The sequence below is a fragment of the Xiphophorus hellerii genome, chromosome 13 (genome assembly GCF_003331165.1).
Source record: "Xiphophorus hellerii strain 12219 chromosome 13, Xiphophorus_hellerii-4.1, whole genome shotgun sequence".
NCBI classification, from domain to species: domain Eukaryota; kingdom Metazoa; phylum Chordata; class Actinopteri; order Cyprinodontiformes; family Poeciliidae; genus Xiphophorus; species Xiphophorus hellerii.
The window spans coordinates 5,278,256-5,297,682 of NC_045684.1; the positions used below are offsets into that span (position 1 = coordinate 5,278,256).

Sequence of the window (19,427 nt, forward strand, 5' to 3'; positions counted from 1 at the left end):
CAGACTTTAAGAGATTAAAGTTGTTATTGTTTTTTAAAACAACAACAAACAAGTCTGCGCTATATACATCATGTGAAAACTCACCCAAATCTAAATGTCAAAGAGGTAAAACAAAAAAAACACAAACAAAACAAAAACACAAACTGATACATTTGCTTATAAAGCGACATTTTTGTGAATAAATTCAGTATAAAATCTGATTGCAGCAGGAAAAGTAAATGCATAGGAAGGTTCCAGGGGCAATTAATCACTGGCATCCATGCTGTAAGTCATGAAACAGCAGAGTGGAGCAGAGCAGGTCTGCTGGAGCGGGGGACAGAGGTGCATGGCTCCCACATGCCTGCGTGTCTCTGCCGCAACCGACCAGCCTTTGCCTCGGTCCGCGGGTTACAGCTCCACAATCAAACTTTTCTGTACATTTCCACGTCACCTGGACGCCAAACATAAATTTGGCATCCTATGCAAATATATGCTGACGTAAAAGATCATGTGGTTTTTGTCGTCGATCCCCCCTATGAGCAACGAGGAGGCTTTTTTTTTCTCCTCTCTACTGTTGTCTTTAGGTTAGCTATGCTACAATCTTTACTGTACCCAGCGCTAGCTATATGCGCTCCGCACCGCACCACTCTGGATATCTGGGAATAATCAACTTCCAGCCTGTCGCACCCCGCAACTACACACCGCTCACAGGTAGGACGCAAGAAAAACTTCTTATTTTTTAACAGCTTTTGGGAAATTTTGACCAAAGTGACCGCAAAAGTGAAGTTATTAGAGGCGGGTTGTTTTGCAGCCTGCCTGACTGACTGGCTCCCTCTCTCTGCCCTGGCTGATGCCGCTGCTAGCGACCCGTCCCCTCCATCACAGCCTCTCAGAGTGGGAATCACCTTGCTATCACCAATCGAAGCTCCACGGCAGCCAAAGTATAAATAAAACAGTTTGACTCTTGGCTGTCAGGTAACTTTAGTTTGTTATGTGGGAGCATTTATCCTCGGTTATATTTCAAAGCAGTTGTCAGAGAAGTGAATGCCGTCCGTTTCGCGTTGTTTTTTCGTGGGTAGATAACTTCTGCCGTCCCCCTTCCAAGCACCGGTGAAAGTGCCCATAATAAATTTATTAGCCAGGGGAGCTAACCGCTAGCCAGTTAGCCCCCCGCTAATGACGGGCAACCCGGTGAAGCTAAAGGGCTTTAGCTTTAGCCTCTCCCCGCACACAAGCGGCACAAAACGTGGCTTGCCCGTTTCTGGATGTTATCCTTTCATGTCGGGAAATGTATTTGTTTTGGTTCTTTTCCTCTTCGCTTCTTCCACTCCGAGTCAGCGTTAGTCAGCCAAGTGAAGTAGAAACAAGAAAAAAAAATCCAGCTTTTTCTTTTCTTTTTTTTTTTTTATAAGAAAAAAAAAAAACAAACAAAAAACGATGACACACTATAACAGTGGAAGCGAGTGGCAGTTTGGGCTGCGGTAGTTCAAGTGTTGTTGTTGCCGCTCTACGTAGGTTCAAACGGGGGTAGCTAGCAGACACCCAGTCTAGCTGGTTGGGTCATCTGAGGTGAAGCAGCAGTCAGCGGACTGTATAGAAACATAAACGCTGCGCATGGTTGGCTGCTTTTTACACTTTTAAAACCCCCCAAAACAAACACTTAATACACTTTACTTTCGACTTGAATTTAAACCAACTTTCTCAGTCGCTAGTGAGATTTTGTGTAAACATAAGCGTACTGTATTTAAAACTGTTATAGGGCGCAGATTGCAACGCAGTGCCGATTAGTTTGATACGATACAGCTTTACGCTTAAATCAAATGCTCACGGCAGACATGAGGACTGTGTGGACACAATTAAGTCGATAAAGTTTGTTGAGTAATGCTTTTTAATCGCTTTAGTGTTAAACATATAATCGCTCGTTGATTTGGCTCGGAAGGCTGGTGAGCAGACGCTGACTTCGTGCCAGGGAATGACAGACTGGTTTTCCTCTGGTTTACATTGAAGCAGGCTGAATGCAGCAGTGAGTATTTTAGTTGCTCCGTGCAAGAAAGTATGTTTTAGAAATAGAAACAGTGTTAAAGGGAGTTTTAATGGAGATTTTGTATTTTTATCAGGGGCGTTTTAGAAAGTTTTTGAATTGGTGGCCAGATGGGGGACACTAATAATATGATGTATTAAAAAAAAAAAAATACAGTAATGCGTCATAACAAACGATTTTATCTAAGACCACTGTAATTACATTTAGGTGGTGATAATATAATGTATATAGGTTTAATATATGTGCTGCTTTAAAATATGAATTTCAAATTTGTGTCTCTTTAATTTATATTGAAAACTACAAAAGATTGTACTCCAAAATAAATAAAAAAGTAACTTCAAAGTTTCCTTTTAAATAGATATTGCTCTTAATTATTCAACAGTTGATAATGAATCTTCTGCCTTTTTGTGGTCAGAATAAATGCCAGTAAATTGACTCGTAATAGCTTTTTGATTCATCCCAAAGGTCACATATGGAATATGATATTTTCACCATTAACATACCATATTGTTCCAGGCAGAGAACATTCTGTCCTGAAACAAAAAATATATTCAGCTGGAATTCTTTATCAAATGGCACACTCTTTATACATCCTGAAATGAAGTTAAAAAATAAAATAAATAAATAAAATAAAATTGGCTTGAAATCTGAACCTTGTTCAGGCTGATTAAGCAAATGTTTTCTCATCAGATCAGTTGATTTTTGATATATAGGTACTTGAAAAAATTAACACTATTTGACTAATTTAAAACATTTCTTTTGATGTTATCATGATTGCAATAATGATACAGCAATAATATTCTGTGTATCTTTAGGCTATTAAAGAAAGTTATTCAAACTGCTACTTGCAAAAGCAGATAATTTTTATTTATTTTTGAGAGAACAATAAAGGCAGTTTTGTAATAATCAATCAAGTGATTGGAGCACATGTGGTCGCTGGCAACATAACTATTGATATTGGTGTGACAAATCTGAACTAAACTTAGAAGATAAATATTTGAAAGTGACATTTAATTTCTGAAAACTGTGTAGATGTGGAGAAATGGAGTGGTGCCACTGATTCTTGCATTGATCTTCTTGGTGTATGCTGGTAAAATGGATAGAAATGTAATCAATAAAGTTGGTTTTTGTGGCTTTTAGTCAATTTTCTGAGTAGAAATTGAGTAGCAGCTAAAGACACTTGAAGTTGTTAAATTTAAACCATATTTTTCAAATATTTCCTTTTTAAAGTCATGCTAAATATTAAGATAATTTTTGCATATCGTGCTTACTCCCACTCATTAAAAAGCAACAAACAAAAAATAAAACCTACCTGGTTTTTGACTAAGTAGAGGTGTAATAAATCATCCAGGTCATAATGCTCAAAAATGAAACAAGACAATAACAATACTTTGGCAAAACAAATAGTCAGATGTCACAACCTCCAATAAGAAGATATGATGTCCATTTTCCTTGGGGTTAAGCACTAAAACTTATTAGAAAGTTGTGAGGTTAGCGTTGTTGCTAAACTTGTTAAAGCTTGACACAAACATCTTTCTCCCATACAGAAACTTGCTTAACCACAAGTCCTGGCGTTCCTAACTTGCATTATGCAGATTTACAAATCATAATACAACCCTTATGAACACATCTCTATTCTCTGCAGGACACGGCATAGTAAAAGAGCAGGAGACAAAACCTTAGTCAATTTTTAATCCAAAGTTTTAGGTTGTGTTTGCTTTCAAAATAAAATAGATAATGTTTAGATCTTAATTATTAATGTACATTAAGTTTAAAAACTGATCTGATATTTTAAAATTGAACAAAGTTTTGTTACTCAAACTTACTAATCTCTGTAATTCCTTTTTATAGTGCAGTGTGCCATATAGAAGAACTAAATTCCTCATAACTTTGCTTTCAGCTGGGTAGTTGACCTAAAAACTGCATAGAAGCCAGTATGATGTAAGACTCCTCTATTCTAATGAATCCGCCTATAGTCAAACTTTTCCCTTTTTCCACGTTCACCCCCTCTGTGCACAGTATGTTCTCTGACCTAATTTCCTTCCCAAAATCTTGTTACATAAAATCATGAATAATTAGCATGCAGCTTGCTCGCATGCGGGTTCAGGCCATATGCAGTGACTTAGTTGCAAATGGAAATGCAGCTGTGACCCATCATTGTTTTTCTCTTTTTGCCTTATAAATGATATCAGTGGAGTTTCTGAGCTGTATTTCAGCTGAGCCTTTGACCTGCTGCAGTTTGATTGTCGTTTGAAGGACGTGCAGGCGGAGGATTTCTGTCAGGCTCAGACGAACAGGTGTGCAAACTGAATTTGGGCAGGTTTTACCCTCCACAACATTCCTGACAGTGTGACTGAAGTGTGTCTTGGCTCTTGGAAATCATTGGAGAGGCTCATATTTGGCAGCAGCTCCTCCTCTTCCTCTTCTCTCCTCCCCTCTCTCTCTTCTCTCTATACTGCCCGGTGACAGCGTTACCATTCACCTCCGCTGTATGGCTCGTGTTCAAAGTGTGTCAGATTTTTTTTTTACCCCCTTCTTTTTAATATTATCTTCTTCTCGCCGGTTCTGGTTCATAATCACATTTCCTCTTCCATTGACCGACTTTTTTGTCTCATATTTCACTGCCATTGTATCTGTGCCGTGTCAGGCTTTTTAATCCTATGATATGGATGCAGGGATCAGTCGGTCATGCTGCCAGTCTCAGAATCAGAGCGCGCTCACTTGCTCTTTGGCTGCTATTTATTTGTCACAAACGCCAAGACACACACACGCACACCCCTACACACTTGCACCATGCAAGCGCCCCATGCCCTTTCCTTTCCTCACTACCATTCACACATCACACACTCTCTTTTTTCCTGCTCTGACATGCTGCCGTTCCCTTTGACACGTGCATTTTGCCAATTCTTAGGAAGTGCAGCTGTGATTTGCTGCTGCCACCTGACCTGCCACACTAAATGTGCAAACCCCTACGCATAGGAACATACACACAAACTCCTTCTCTCTTTTATTGTCTGTGCTTTTATTTCACCATTTAGTCTGTTCACATCATTGGTTTCTTTAACGCAGAAAATTGCTGCTCAAATCACATTTTTTATTATTATAATTTGTGGCAATAGAGGGGGGGTGGGGGGGAGACCCCATTCAAGGTTTGTGTTGCCCTCGGTGGCATTCAGTCATGAGGGCTCATGACAGCCATAAGAGCCTTGCACACAGTCACACATACACTATCCGACAGCTAATATCACATGCACTCTTTGTTGCGCTGGTAAATTGCTATTTATTTCTCTCTCTTGCTCTCTCACACACACCCACGCACGCACGCGCACTCGCACACGCACACAACAAAAGCATGCATGTCAACTGCATGATGCACACACATGCCCAGCCCTTTCTGTCCTTCTTTCACCCTTACTCTCAAACATACAAGTATTTCCAGTGCTATCAGGTGCTTTATGAAATACTGAGAGGCTACGTGTGTGGGGGTGTGTTTGGGAATGAGAGTATGAGCGCTGCCAGGTTGTGTGTGAATGTAGTGGTGGTGATTGGGTGTGTGTGTGTGTGTGTGTAGTGAGTCACTGAAGAACATGGGTTAGCCAGAAATCAACATGTGTGTGTGTGTCAGTGTCCACCCTACCTCTCCGCTGGGGGAAACTCGACACATGCGCCAGCCCTATCGGATACACGTTGCTGTTTTTTGAACTGAGCCCGCCTTTCCACGTCTGCTGGGAGAGTTTCAGGGGAGCTGAGTGACAACAGGGAACTAATTCCACATGATTTTCTACCATACGAAAAATTATCTGTTCTTTGTGGAGTGAGAATAAAGAATAAAGTAATCATTATCGGTGCTTCCTTGAAGCTAAATTGGAAATCTCTTTCAAGGATTTTTATTGGTTAATCATGTTTTTTTTTCTGCTCACAAAATTTAACAAGCCTCACATTTTGTTTTCATGAGTTTTTCTTTTGCCCTGTAAAGACCGGAGCGTTGTGTGGACTCTTTCGTTGCACACCATGAAATCAAATTCTTTAAAAAGATTTTTTTTTTTTCTTGCATCACTATTTATTGCGGCTGGAAAAATGCTTTCTGGCAGGATTCAGTGATTTTCCACCTTGGACATGCTTCCGTAAGACATTAATATCTTCCTCTGCTTTCATGGTTGTTTATTTAAAAAAAAAAAAAAGTAATCTTGAGAAAGTTTTTCCCTACTAAATAAAAACTCCTGAATATGCATGCATCAAGTAATTTAGAAGATGTGTCTTTAAATTTTACAGCCATAATTTGAATATTTGGCCCCACCAATTTAGTTATTTCTGGCACCTCTGGTTAAGATGTTAAAAGAAACAAACAAGAATTTACTTTTTTCTCATCGGAGAAGCATAATCACAAGCTGGAAAGTTTAGAAAAATCCATAATTCGAGTACTTTTATTCAGTCGGGAAAAGTCTAAATATATATGTTTTTGATTTTTCATAAAATCATGTGTGAACTCCACATGCAGGCTTCTTAACTGCTGTTGATACCTCATCCCAACACCCTTTTGCTAATGGACCACTGTTTATTCTCCTATTTATCAAGGTGAGAGATGGATTTCTGACCATTTCTCATATCTTCTCCACAGAGGTAAACCAATTGTTTATTTATTTGGCCAGATCGTGTTGAAAGACTCATTAAATAACTGATTGAGCACTTTACATTTTTTTTAGTTCTTCTGCTTGTAGATGCTTAATTTCTTTGATTTGAAGCTGCTTTTATTCAATATTATGCCAGTGTGGAGTATGGGGATTATGGAATTCAACCTTTTGGGCTTAGATTATACAGTTCGACTGCAGACAATAACACCATCTGTTAATAAAGTTTTAGTAAAAAGACATAGGACAAAGCTAGTTTCTGTTGCATTCCCTTGACACAATGTCATGGTCAATCATGACTGCTCTGGTGCTTTTAGAGAACTGTAAACATGAGACTTTTATATGAATGTGAACATAAAGTTCATCAGATTTTCTTTTTCCAGCACAATCACACAATCAGATTGTGTGTGTTCAGTGAAATGCTCCTGCCTTGATGCTGAGTCTTTCAGTGTGTTACTTTCTTTCTATTCCTTTTTGTTTTGTTTGTGATTCCATAACTGAATATATTTAATGAAACAGATTTTCATTTTTCTGCTTCATTGAGCAGCATCTTTGTCACAAATCAAACTGTGCTCTTATTTTTTTTTACACCCGTGTGTATTTAGCTGTAGAACAAATAATCTTTTTGGCTTGGAAATGACTGGAAGTATTCAGATGTTTTGAGGATGTGTACGTTTTCACAGTGGTTGACATCTATGCAGCAACCGCATGCTTTGCTTCATAAGTTGCCCAAAAGGAATGCAAGTGCACATTTCTTTCTGCCTTTTGTGTTCACTAATAAAAAATACTGAGGTAGATGACATCTTGTGACAGATCTACATCTTTGAGCACCTCGGTACCAGACAGTTGTGGCCAGTGATTCAGAACGCTGAATGCCGGGTTATCCTGAATGACTTGGCTCACAGACGGTTTTATTATTGATTTATTGCCAGGCTCTACTCAAGAGGTTGATATGCATCTTTAATAATCCTCTGAAAGCCCATTTTCATTTACAAGACAGCTTTGAAGCGCACATTTTAGTTTAACAGGCTGCCTGAGCATCTCAAAGGTGCTTTGTTTGGAATGGCTTCAGGGCTGAAATGAAATATTTCAGACCCCTACATACAGGACATTAATAACTTGTTTCTTTGGGGTTCACTTTACACCATGCTTGATGTAAATACAAACAACTACTGTGCCATAATATTGATTTTAAGAATAATAGATAACTCAGAATTGTCCACATCTGATCTGATGCTCGTTGTGTTTCCACTTTATTGCTCTGGGTTCTCGCGTTATGCAGTATTGACCTATTAGAGCTGAATAATAGCTATAGGGACAGTAATGTTTATTCATTACAATGTCTGAGTATCTTGTCATCTGCATTCTGCTTCAAAGGCTTTTACAGGCTGCCACAGACATCAACAGGGAACGCTGAATACTTGGAATTGTTAAAAAAAAAAAAGGCTGGCAAGGAGAAGGTCAGATTTTGGGAGTTTTACATTGTGACACAAGAAAAGGAGATTCAGTCCAAAAATGTCACAATCTGAAACTCAACATGCGTTAAAACAGAAAGCAAAGAATAGAATGTGTCAAGCTTACTTTACATCCAAACATCATGTTTGCCATAAATATGCAAAGATAAAAGCAAACTTCAATTCTATGGCAAGAAGAGAAATGCAAATAAGTTATTTACCAGCCGAGATAAGACAAACTCAGTTGTGGGTGTGTGCTTGTCAGCTGTGAGCTTTGAAAAGTGATTAATATTAATGCAACATGAAAATGAAACAGGCGTCCTTTTTCTCGCATTCGCCTGCAGGACGAGCGGTATAGAAAGCTGGTCCTCGTCCAGCCCTGCAGGGAGTTGTTTGACTGGGAAACAAACCGGCAGTAAACCCGCCGTCCTCCGCATGATGAATTGTCCGTCCGGGCCAATCACTGACAAATGTGTCGCCTTGTTTTTGAGCTGTTGCTGCAGTGTGTCCCCTCTGGGCCAATCAGTTTAACATCGATCTGTAGCTCAGTGCCGCCCACTGCTTCATCAGCCGCATCTGAAACAGCTCGGAGGGAGGTCACATGATGTTTGAGAGCCGGATATAAAATAAAATAAAAAAAAAGAAATGTCAGAAAATGATTGGACACATGGCCGGTTTTTGAGGGGTGCTTTTGTAGGAATGAGTTGGAGGATTCCTGTTGATTTCCTTTGTCTTCAAAGAGAACCTAAACAAGTTTGTGGGGATTGAAAATTGAGTTTGAAGTGTGTCTTTTATTAATAATTGATCCCTTGTAAAACGAAAAAAAGATTGGTGTTCTAAAAGGCTGTTTATAAGAATAGTTTCAAGCTGTGGTATTGACACAAATTTACAAAGAAATATATGAATTGCAACAATATAACATTTATCGTTTGATATTGATTAGAGAAGCAATGAGAAATCGGTTTCTGATCGTAATCCGCTTCTTTTTCTTTTTTTTGTAACTAGCATTTATCATTGACCAGTCGACCAGAAACTTTACTGAAAGCTAAAGAGTGCTACTTAGTCATTTAAATAGTTGGTTTGAATACATTCAATTGTGATGTTTTAGCAAATGTCTGCATTCTCTTGGGAATAGAGAATGCAGACATTCCTAGTTAATTAATTAATTAATTAATTAATTAAATTAATTATTACAATTAACAATTAAATTCTTAATTTAAAGAATTAAAGTTTACCTGATGTTTGTTTTATTAAAATCTAGGTTTTAATAAAACAAACATCAGATAAACTTAGTAGTATGGCTTAATCTCTAATTTTATAGAGCAATTATACAGCAATTTTAATAATGTCTTTGTTCGAGTTGAATATGCCTTTCTTGAGCAGGGAAAGGTTCTGTAAGCCCACTGACTGATGGAGTGCAGCAATGTGTGGGGAGGGGCAGCACTGTATTTCTTTATGTTCCATGCTGTGGAAAAAAAAAACATACCTGGTCAGTCATTAAATATACTTTAAAATGTAGTGGCTTGAAACTATGACTTGAAAAAACAATGATACCTGTGTCCAAAAAAATATTAAATACAAATGAACAGATCTTTATTCCAATATAAACAGGCCTGCTTTTACAAGGTGGAAATTATATTAAGTATATGCAGACTGCACTATTAAGGTGTCATTTTGACAGAAATTTCTCCCTATGCTGATAAAAAGTTGCCAAATTTGTTTGTTTAATGCCATCAATCATCCAGTGAAAGGAGGTGTCACTTCTCACCCCCCCATCCCAATTTTTAGAGCGAAACACTTCAAAAACAGATGTTTGTTACCGCTGCTTACATTATTTCTTTTTAAATCTCCAAAAGTCATTTTTTATTCATGAAGAGAGAAAAGACTGCTTATTTTCTCATTAAAGCCTGCAGTGTGTGTGTGTGTGTGTGTGTGTGTTTCTCAATTACTAAACACATGAGTGACCAGCAGCACTGATGGGCTCATCAGACAAAAAAAACCTCAAAAAACAACCCATCTTAGATTAGCTTCCCTCCGCCCCTGAACTGTGAATTGTTGAAGCACCATCTCCCCCCACACACCCCCACCACCACCAAACGTCTCCTTGTCTGGATCGTTAATTTAAATCTTGTTTCAAACCCTCATTTATCCAGAAAAAGCTCACTGAGCACAGTTGCCCCTTTTTCATCAGCGTTCTCATTGATATTCATATGTTTCCTCATGTTCACACCTGGGGGCTGCCCGCAAACACTGCCGTCCAGATTCATGAGAAGCTCCAGCAGAACATCAAGCTGCTCTGTGTACGAGAACTTCAGCTCTACATTTTTTATTCAGTTCTCCTCCAACCCCTCCTTTATGACCTTCTCAGCTTTTACGCGCTCGTAGAGTGGAACTTTGCGGACGCGAGACTGTCTCTCGAAATCTGCCTCGGCCGCTCCACGCGCTCCTTTGTCTCTATTGCCGTTTGACAGCAAATCCTGTGCTGAGCAGCCATAAAACTTCTAAAATCAAGTGGAAGCCATCAGTTGCGAGTGTTAAACAGGTTAACAGTGTAGCAAGTAAATTAAATGAGTTTCCAACGTTCTCTGTAGCGTCACTCTGAGACCATATAAATTTCATAGTCAGATTTGGCTTCACATTTTCTGATTCATTTTATGTTTTGTTCTTCATAAGCTGACAAAAGGAGTATTCTTTTCCAAGGCTAGAAAGCACCATATTATTACTGCCTGCATGTCAAGAGGTGAGACTTGAGCCCACTTTAACACCTTGTTTTTGACATAGTTCTCTGTGAAACTGATGTCAGCTCATGCGGTCTGTCAAACTCCCTTTTAAACATATTTTTAAGAGTGCAATCTTCCATGTTCATGTTCCACCAGTCTACAGCATGCTATTGTGATATTATTGATCAAATTGGTTGTGAATAACTCACATTTTCCTGAATCGTTGTTTTTTTTTTTGTCTTCAAGATATCCCTACCACCTTTATGAACTTTAGCACCTCATCCACAAAATTTTATGTCAGGTTAGGTTAGCATATAACGGTAAGAGTATCAGAGTAGTCAAAGTCCAACCATCTTGCTAGGCTTTCAAAGATTGGATGCAACATGCCTGAAGAACTGCCTTAATTCTTTGTGGCTCAGGTTCAACATTGTGTTGAGAATGTTCCTCAGAGATTTGATCCATACTGACAAACATTTTCTCCAGATTTGTCATTTGCATATCCATGATAGTTATGTCATGATCCAACACTTTCCATAGATGCTCTACTGCAGGGGTGTTAAACTCCAGTAGTCAAGGACCGGTGTCCTGCAACTTTTAGAGGTGCCTCTGCTGCACCACACCTGAATAGAATAATGAGGTCATTAGCAAGACTCTGGAGAACTGATCTACACAAGGAAGAGGTAATTAAGCCATTTCATTCCAGTGTTTTGTACCTGTGGCATATCTAAAAACTGCAGGACACCAGCCCTTGAGGACTGGACTTTGACACCTGTGCTCTACTTGATTGAGATGTGGTGGCTGGTTCACTTTTGGAGAACAGATAACTCATAATCATATTCAAGAGTGCAGTTAGAGCCTTATGAGATGTTGCATCAGAAGATAGGTGCATTCTAATGGACATGTTTAGCAACAATATTCAGGTTATGGTGTTTAAATGATGCTCCGTTTGAATGAAGGGGCTCAAAGTCTGACTAGAAAATTAATTGCCCAATTAAAAACATAAATTGCCCATTCAGGACTTGAATAGAATACCGAATAGAAAATATTCTAAATACCATTACACCACCACCACCACCAGCAGGCTCTACTGTTGGAACCAGCCCCAACGGCTCTGTGGTATCATGCTGTTTATCCCTAATTCTGACCCTGGCAATTAAGATATGGCTGTTTTAGAGATGGTATTCCATTCCTCCAAAGTTTTTATACACACAACTGCCATTCACTAAACATTTTTGGGGTCAGCCCCCATTCAAAGTGAGGATTTGTTGATCAGAAGTTTCTGGAAGCTCATGGCACTAAGCAGCATTCAGATGTTTGGACTTCACTGAGTGTCTTTCCCATGTCTAAATGTCAAAATGTACTGAGTTACTGCCAAGTGATTGGTGATTATCTTGCATTGAACACATGCACTTGTAGGTGCATGCGAGGTGAGTGTATATTATTGGCTTGCAGAATGTTAAGGCCCCCACAGACTTGGGTGTACTTCAGTCCACAGAAGTTCACACATCTTCAAAGTGGACTCAATGCAGATGCCCACTGGACATACTTCAATTTTTATGTGATACTTGAATTTTTAAGTATCAGGTATCATATCAAGTATCATATGACCACTACATATCACTACATACCTGACATGAAACAGTATTCACACCAGACTGCTTTTTATGCCACACTGAACTGATAAGTTTAACAGTTTGTGCAACTACTTTGAAAGACGTGCATCTTCCAGACTTTGTGCCCCACCGATATGTGTACAATGACTGCCTTGGTGGAGAAGAAACGGGGCTAGGTGCCCTACTAGCTTATCAAACTTGCTAGTATTGATTCGGATTGTGGGAAACAAAGTATTTTTTGGTCACAAAAAATGTAGGCAGTCTGTACAGTCTGAGGACAGTGTGTGTGTGACCCACAGAATATGCAAAGCATGCCCAAGTATGGTTGAAATACAATGTCCTGCTAAATATTGCATCCAGCACGTCCTTGGAACTGCAACTATATGACAGTTTTGATTTGATATATTGTGCAGCTTTAGTGAATTGCTGGGAAATGTTTTCAAGAGGCTAAATTAGATTTTGGGAAATGATCAAATGCAGAACAACATTTGATCTTAGAGTACTAGGGGAAGCAGGTACAGAAGATAGATGAATGGAAGTTATTTAACTGTCAATATTGATTTCCGAATTTCTTCGAAGTCTGACATTCCAATTCTTATTTTCCTTTTAAGGACAATGACTCATTCAAACTCACTCCCGAGTCTGAATGAAATTCAATTACTGTGACTATCAATTATAACAAACATAGACAAAAATGTGTATATTTATTTGTAAAAGTGCATGTTTTTTTGTGGAGGTAGTAGTTTTGAATCAAACATTGTGGCATTATTTTCCTAACCTCTGTGTTATTTTTAACTAAAGAACATGCTGCATATTGATCTAAAAAAATAGTGGACATTTTCAGTTTTGATGATTGGTATCAGAATTTCTGATGACCTGTCAGAGCTGATTGTTTGAAAATTGGATAATTAATTGTTGTTTGCTCCTTTTACAGGAGTTCTTCAACTATCTCAACCCTCTCTTTGAACTCTGTACTTGAATGTATGTGATTCTGCAAAGAACTGAAATATTATCCCCTGAATTTGGTAACTGCTGAGCAAAATCTACTTCACTTTTGGTGTCTAAAGTTGCAGCTATTATTGCAAAATGTTCTTAGTCTTTTATCTTCCCTTAAGTAAATATATTATTTTTGAAAGGTTAAACTATATCCCAGGGCATCTGAAAAAAATCAGAAAAGTTTGCTGTATAACTCAAAGTGAGGATGTTTGTTGACATTGGTTAGTAAACGGTCAAAAAGGGGATTCTGCTCTCTATATTTATTCCACAAAAAATGTAGACTAGAAAAATAAATGCAAGCATAATGCTTAAGAGTTTATATATATATATATATATATATATATATATAATTTCCTGTCTGCCAGCTTCAGTTGTTATTCGTAACACAATCAACATGGAACATCCGGAGGGAATTTCTTCATATTTGGCACAGATATTGATTTGGACTCAGGGATGAACTGATTAAAATTTGGTGGTCAAAGTTCAGGATCACTCTGACCTTGCAGAACGGAATTTTGGCCACAGCTCAAGAATTTGTATGTTGCATTTTACACAAATGTCCACCAGGATAAAGTTCCAAAGTGATAAAACTTTATGCAGTTCAAAGATCAAAATTTTTTTCTGGACACAATTCAACTCATTATCTCATGAGCAGAAGGGAGTGTGGGGGGAGAATGAATGTAAACAGGAGCAAGACTGTTTGGCAGAAGGACTCAACCGCGAGGAGATAATTTAAGTTGGTTTCTATTTTCATTTTGGACAGATTAAATTAACCACGCCATTCAAACCTGCTCTTCTCCACGTTTAGGAATCACAGGAATCTTCTGGCCTTTTAGACTCCCATCAGTTGCTCACACAGGCTCAGTGCAAATGGAAAATTGTTTCTTGGCTGCAGCCCGCAGAAAAACAAAACAGCTCTGTGTCAGGGCTAGGGAAGCTTTCTATTCAGGCGACGTTTCTATGAAACACATCGTAGTTACAGTCTGATTCAGGTGGAGGAATGAAGCAGGCCCTTGGTTCCGCTGGAGGAGCAGAAAATCTCTGAATACATAGCAACTACGTCGCAGAGTATAATTTGCTGCAGAGAAAATTCGCAGCTGTGACTTAAAGCTTGAGAGCGTTTCCCACCTGATTTGTTACCAACAAACCCAGCAGAGGAAAAAACATGGTTGACCTGTCAGGGTGTTGTAGGCAAGCTTGAAAAGGTAGAATTAAGGTTACTCTTTCATACGTAGAAAGTAGTGGTCAGAAAAATGCTAAATTGCATTTATAACTTCTCTAACCTTGGAAAAGAGTACTTTAACTTCACATTACCCTTTAAGCATCGAAACATTTTTGGTGATTAATCTTTTGTAGTTGATGTGGTGTGTAGCACATGGTGATTTAAAAAAAAAAAAGTTGCTTCATACCAGACAAAAAAGCTGAAAATGAATATGGTGCTCAGAAGTTAGGAACTGCGTTTTACAATGGTCACCACCCTTTCTGAATTGTGTGGCTGGGTGCTTTCAAAAGGTGATTTATAAATGGGCCAGTGCCATTTAAAAACCTGCAGAGGAGTTTTCCCTTCACCTGGATTTGGGCCAGTGAGCGTGAAGGGATTAACTGCTTTCAGCATTCTTCATCAAACTAAAAAAATCCCTTGATTGCTTCTTTACAAGAAATAAAAATTCAAATCGCACACTGGTTGGATAATTATAAGTGCATAGTAGAAAGCAGCTATAATTTTTTGAACATGTTTCATTCTAAAACTAAAGGGCTTTTTTATTAAAGTTTTATGACTTTTTGTTTATTATTTGTTGAGGAGATAATTGAAAGGTCCAAATAGGCCTGGATGGGTATTGGATTTCTCGAGCAGAAATATATGTATATACTGTATATATATATATATAAAATCAAGTTTTCCAGCAGACACCAAACCCCCTTTCTGTGTTAGCTGCTTCTCTGTTATTTTCTGAAAATATGCCAAAATATTGTGCTGTGGCATTTTTAATGGACACTGTGGTGGATTATCTGAGTATACAAAGTAGAATCTGTCACATCTTCTAACACCAAATCAGCAACCTTCCACTTTAGCTTAGAGATATACCACCAACCTGTCCTGTTAACAAGACATGGAGTGACATCGGCAGAAAAAGTAGTGCTGTGGTTGGTCTTTGCCCTAAGCTGCACTTGGCTAACGCCTAATTTTGTGGCTCTGTCATATTGTTCTTTTTTCCCTCAACCAGTGCATTTAGTTTTTAACAAGAACTTTACCAGGAACTGATCCTGACTAGGTCTGTTTAACACATGTTTGACTAAGAATAGTCTCTGCTGAAATGCACCAATCAATCTGGCAAGTATTGGAATCTGATTTCCCATGATCTGTCTTTAAATGATGATCAGCAGGTGAAATACTGAAAAATCTTTATTTATTTATTCCTCTAAAATCTCTCACAATTTTCACTCTATAAACACTTCACCCAAATTCTCATACTTTGATGCACTTTTTTGAGTTGTGGTTAATAAAAATTTGCTTTATTGCATGATGGGTGGTGATCTTGTAATTCCTGTTGGTTTCAAAATGATTTTCTTTATTTAATTGTTGGCTGGAGCTTTTTTCTTTTCGCATATAGTTGTTATAATTAAAAACTGTGAATCAGTACGCCAAATCTGAAAGAAAATTGTAATCTTTCATCGGCCAGGAAAAGCCTAATCACTGCATCTCTGTGAGAAAAACATCATCCACTTCACTATGTAATATACTTTGCAATTTTAAATAATAGGATACATTTAGCTAGCACCTCAGCTTGAAAATATTCTGTTAAATAGTTAATCCTTTTGCAATCCTTAACACTTCAACAAACCCCTTGTGCTGCTGAGGCAACCAACACACCAAACATGCTGAATGTGATACCCCCCAATGGAGGCTTATTCAGCTCGAATGAAAGAATCTGTTTCACATCCAAGTGGGGAGAATGTTACTCTTCTTCACAAAACTGTCCCTTTCACATTTTTAGAAGAGAAGTCTAAAAAGGATATCAGGGGAATTGAACCTGGGGCGAAAACCGATGCTCCAATCAATTCCAGAACCCGATCAGTTTCATCTGAAGCAGCCTAAAAGGAAGGATCCCTGATAAGGACGATCTAGCAAAAGAATTAGATTAAATGCGACTGTGTTGTCACAAAGCTGCTGGTCTGAGTGAATGAAACCGAGAATAGTAGTCGTCAATGGAAGAGTACACTCAAAGATTTCTTATAACAATGAGAAAGTAAAGAAGGCATGCCCAGATATGTTCCATCTCTGAATGCTAATAGATGTTAATAACCTATTATTACTGCATTGAATTAGACTACAAGGAAAATAACATTGTGTGTGAATAATGGCGGGTTTTCTGTCAGAGGCCAAGAGGTCGAGCTCAGATGTGTCAGAAATTAGAATCATTTGAGATCCCCGTTAACCGCTGGTTTTTACAGGTCGAGTTCCTTTGAGGAAAGTACGGAGCTTTTGGATGATACCCCGGCTGATTACTGCAGGCCTTCAGCGGGTTCAGAACCACATCGCTGACATTCTCCTTTTTCCAATTGGTGTTTGGTTTATTAGTCTTTTTCAGCTGCTCTGCTGAAGGGATTCTGATAACTTCATGGAGCTCCAGGTGAATGTCAGGATTCAACTAGACTTTTAATTCAAAAAGGATAAAAAAAGTCATTCCATATATTTCTATATACTTGAAATAAGCAAAGTTTTGTCCTAGCAAAGCAGAACAATATATGAATTTATATTTTAATATAATGGTGGAAGTAGGAATAAGTTTCACTTTTTGCAGGGTTTGATTTTATTGTAGCTCTGGGATCATGCTGTTTTGTTTTGATGTCACTTTATGGGTGTGTATTTAAAATGTGAACAGACTGTGCAACAGTTTAGAACCAAACTGCATTGGTCTGATGCATGAGCCAAACTAAACAACTAATACCAAAACTATTCTGTAAGAGAAACTTACTCCATCAAGAGGAACATGAGGTACATTTTTTTATTACCTCATGATAATTGATAATTATTGAATCAATTTGTTATAGTCCATAAAATTAAATAAAAACCCAGATAAAGTTTCAGATCTATTTGATTGCATCTAAGAGAAGACTGAGAATCGGTACTGGCTTTTGTACCTGATTGGTGTGCTATACAATCCAAGCTGTCCTACATATTTTTGGATTATTGGAAGAATTTGTTACGGTGGATCTCAAATCAGTATAGTAAAGTATGTACTGTACAGCTTGTGATTAGGATTTGATTTATTTCAGACTGGTAAAAAAAACAAAATCTCTTTGGTTACTTATATTTTAATAGAATTCTTTGATCAGTTTGTATACCTTTACACTAACCTGGGCTTTTGTTTCCTTACTTTACTTCTTTACTTTCCTTCATTTTACACTTTACTTTTTTTTTACTACTTTTCCTTTCTGGTCTGTGAAAGATTCACATTGCTGCAAATATCTCAACCAATTAAAACGATGAATAAGAGCACCTAACGAACACATTCTCCACCAAGGCCAGTGCGGTATTTCACTTTTTTTATGTGTGGTTTTAAAAAAAAGACTAGAAAATTATTTTATGCTGGACACATTCTGAAACGCTTCAGTCAGTCTTCTCAGGATTATACAGTTCTCTGTATAATCTTGGAAAAAGAGAAATGGACAAACGGCTCCTCTTCTTTTTGACCATACTATTGGAATAAAAGTGGCTCAAACGTGAGGCGTTTTTAAATCACGTATGAATGATGTTTACGTCTCTTCTGAGAGCTGCTTTTCTTTTCTGAAGACAACCACACCACTTTACTCCCTTTCTGAATTTTTCACATGTAGCTCTGAATATAGCTGTCAAACCAAACTCCCCAAATATGAAGTAAATTATACATGAGCTGGTGCTAAGCTTTTGCCTCCCTGTAAAGCCATATTTGAAATCAGCAGGATTGAGTATTTTCTTTTTTTTTTTTGCAGCTCCCACCCTGTTGAGATGCGCAGTATGCGGGGCAAAGTAGTGCAGGTATTTGTCATAGTGACCTCTTTCTCCATGTGCGGAACCACTGTTACAGAAATCCGAACAGACAGACTCTTGAGTTTTTTGCAAAGAGCCCGACTCCTGCTGCTTACCACCGAACAGCCGTAGTAGTATTTTACAGTGAGTTTGCTCACTTTCAGTGTGTGTATAGGAGGCTCCTCCAGAAAACAGGTTTCTGACTGTAGTTCAGAGCAGCTCACTGTCACTTTCACCAGGGAGTTGAAGTGACTGCTCTTTAAAGCAAGTGCAAGCCTGGGTGGTTTTTCTATTAAACATGCTCTTGAACTACTTTTTTTTAATGGAGCCAAAGAAGTAGACTGCCTTACTTGCCTTGCAATCGATTAATTTACAGAGCATTGAGTTGAATATAGGTTTGGCATTGGTTGTTTTCTTTATTGTATTTTGTTCATTGGCTCTCACTGAATCTCAGTACCTGCACTCTGTTAAGTATTTGCCATATATCAATTTGTTTTTCTCCTGCAAAGAAAACAGTCTCTAACCAAAGGACCTGCTGGGCTTCATCTGCAGTAATGCAGGTGCTTTCCTGGTGTGGTGCGGTGAAGAAAAAGCTGAGCCGAAAATCAAAGCTCTGGATTAACTGGTCCGTCTACGTTCCGGCACTTAACTATGGTCATGAGATATAAATCATGATTGAAAGAACAAGATCCAGGATACAAGCCGCTGAAATGAGCTTCCTCCTCATGGTGGCTGGATTCAGCGGTAGAGACTGGGTGAAAAGTGCCATCATGTGTAGTAGAGGCTCTGCTTCTCCACATTGAAAGGATTCAGTTGAGGTATCTGATCAGGATGCTCATGAACTCCTCCCTTTAGAGGTCTTACATGCATGAGGAGACCCCAGGGAAGACCCTATGCCGGAGGGAATATATCTCGTGTCTGGCTTGGGAATTCCTTTGGATTCCTTGAAGTTGTTGCTTGGGAAAGGAATATGTATTGTTTCCTC

At 38.4% G+C, this 19,427-nt stretch overlaps 1 protein-coding gene across 1 annotated transcript in view; it reads left to right on the forward strand.

Annotated features, from left to right (window-relative positions):
- Positions 1-547: 547 nt before the first annotated feature.
- LOC116730759 (zinc fingers and homeoboxes protein 2-like) overlaps positions 548-19,427 on the forward strand; it is a 148,754-nt gene continuing 129,874 nt past the window's right edge. The window contains exon 1 of the mRNA XM_032580226.1: positions 548-690. The gene's annotated coding sequence lies outside the window, so the exon portion shown is untranslated. The remainder of the gene's footprint in view (positions 691-19,427) is intronic.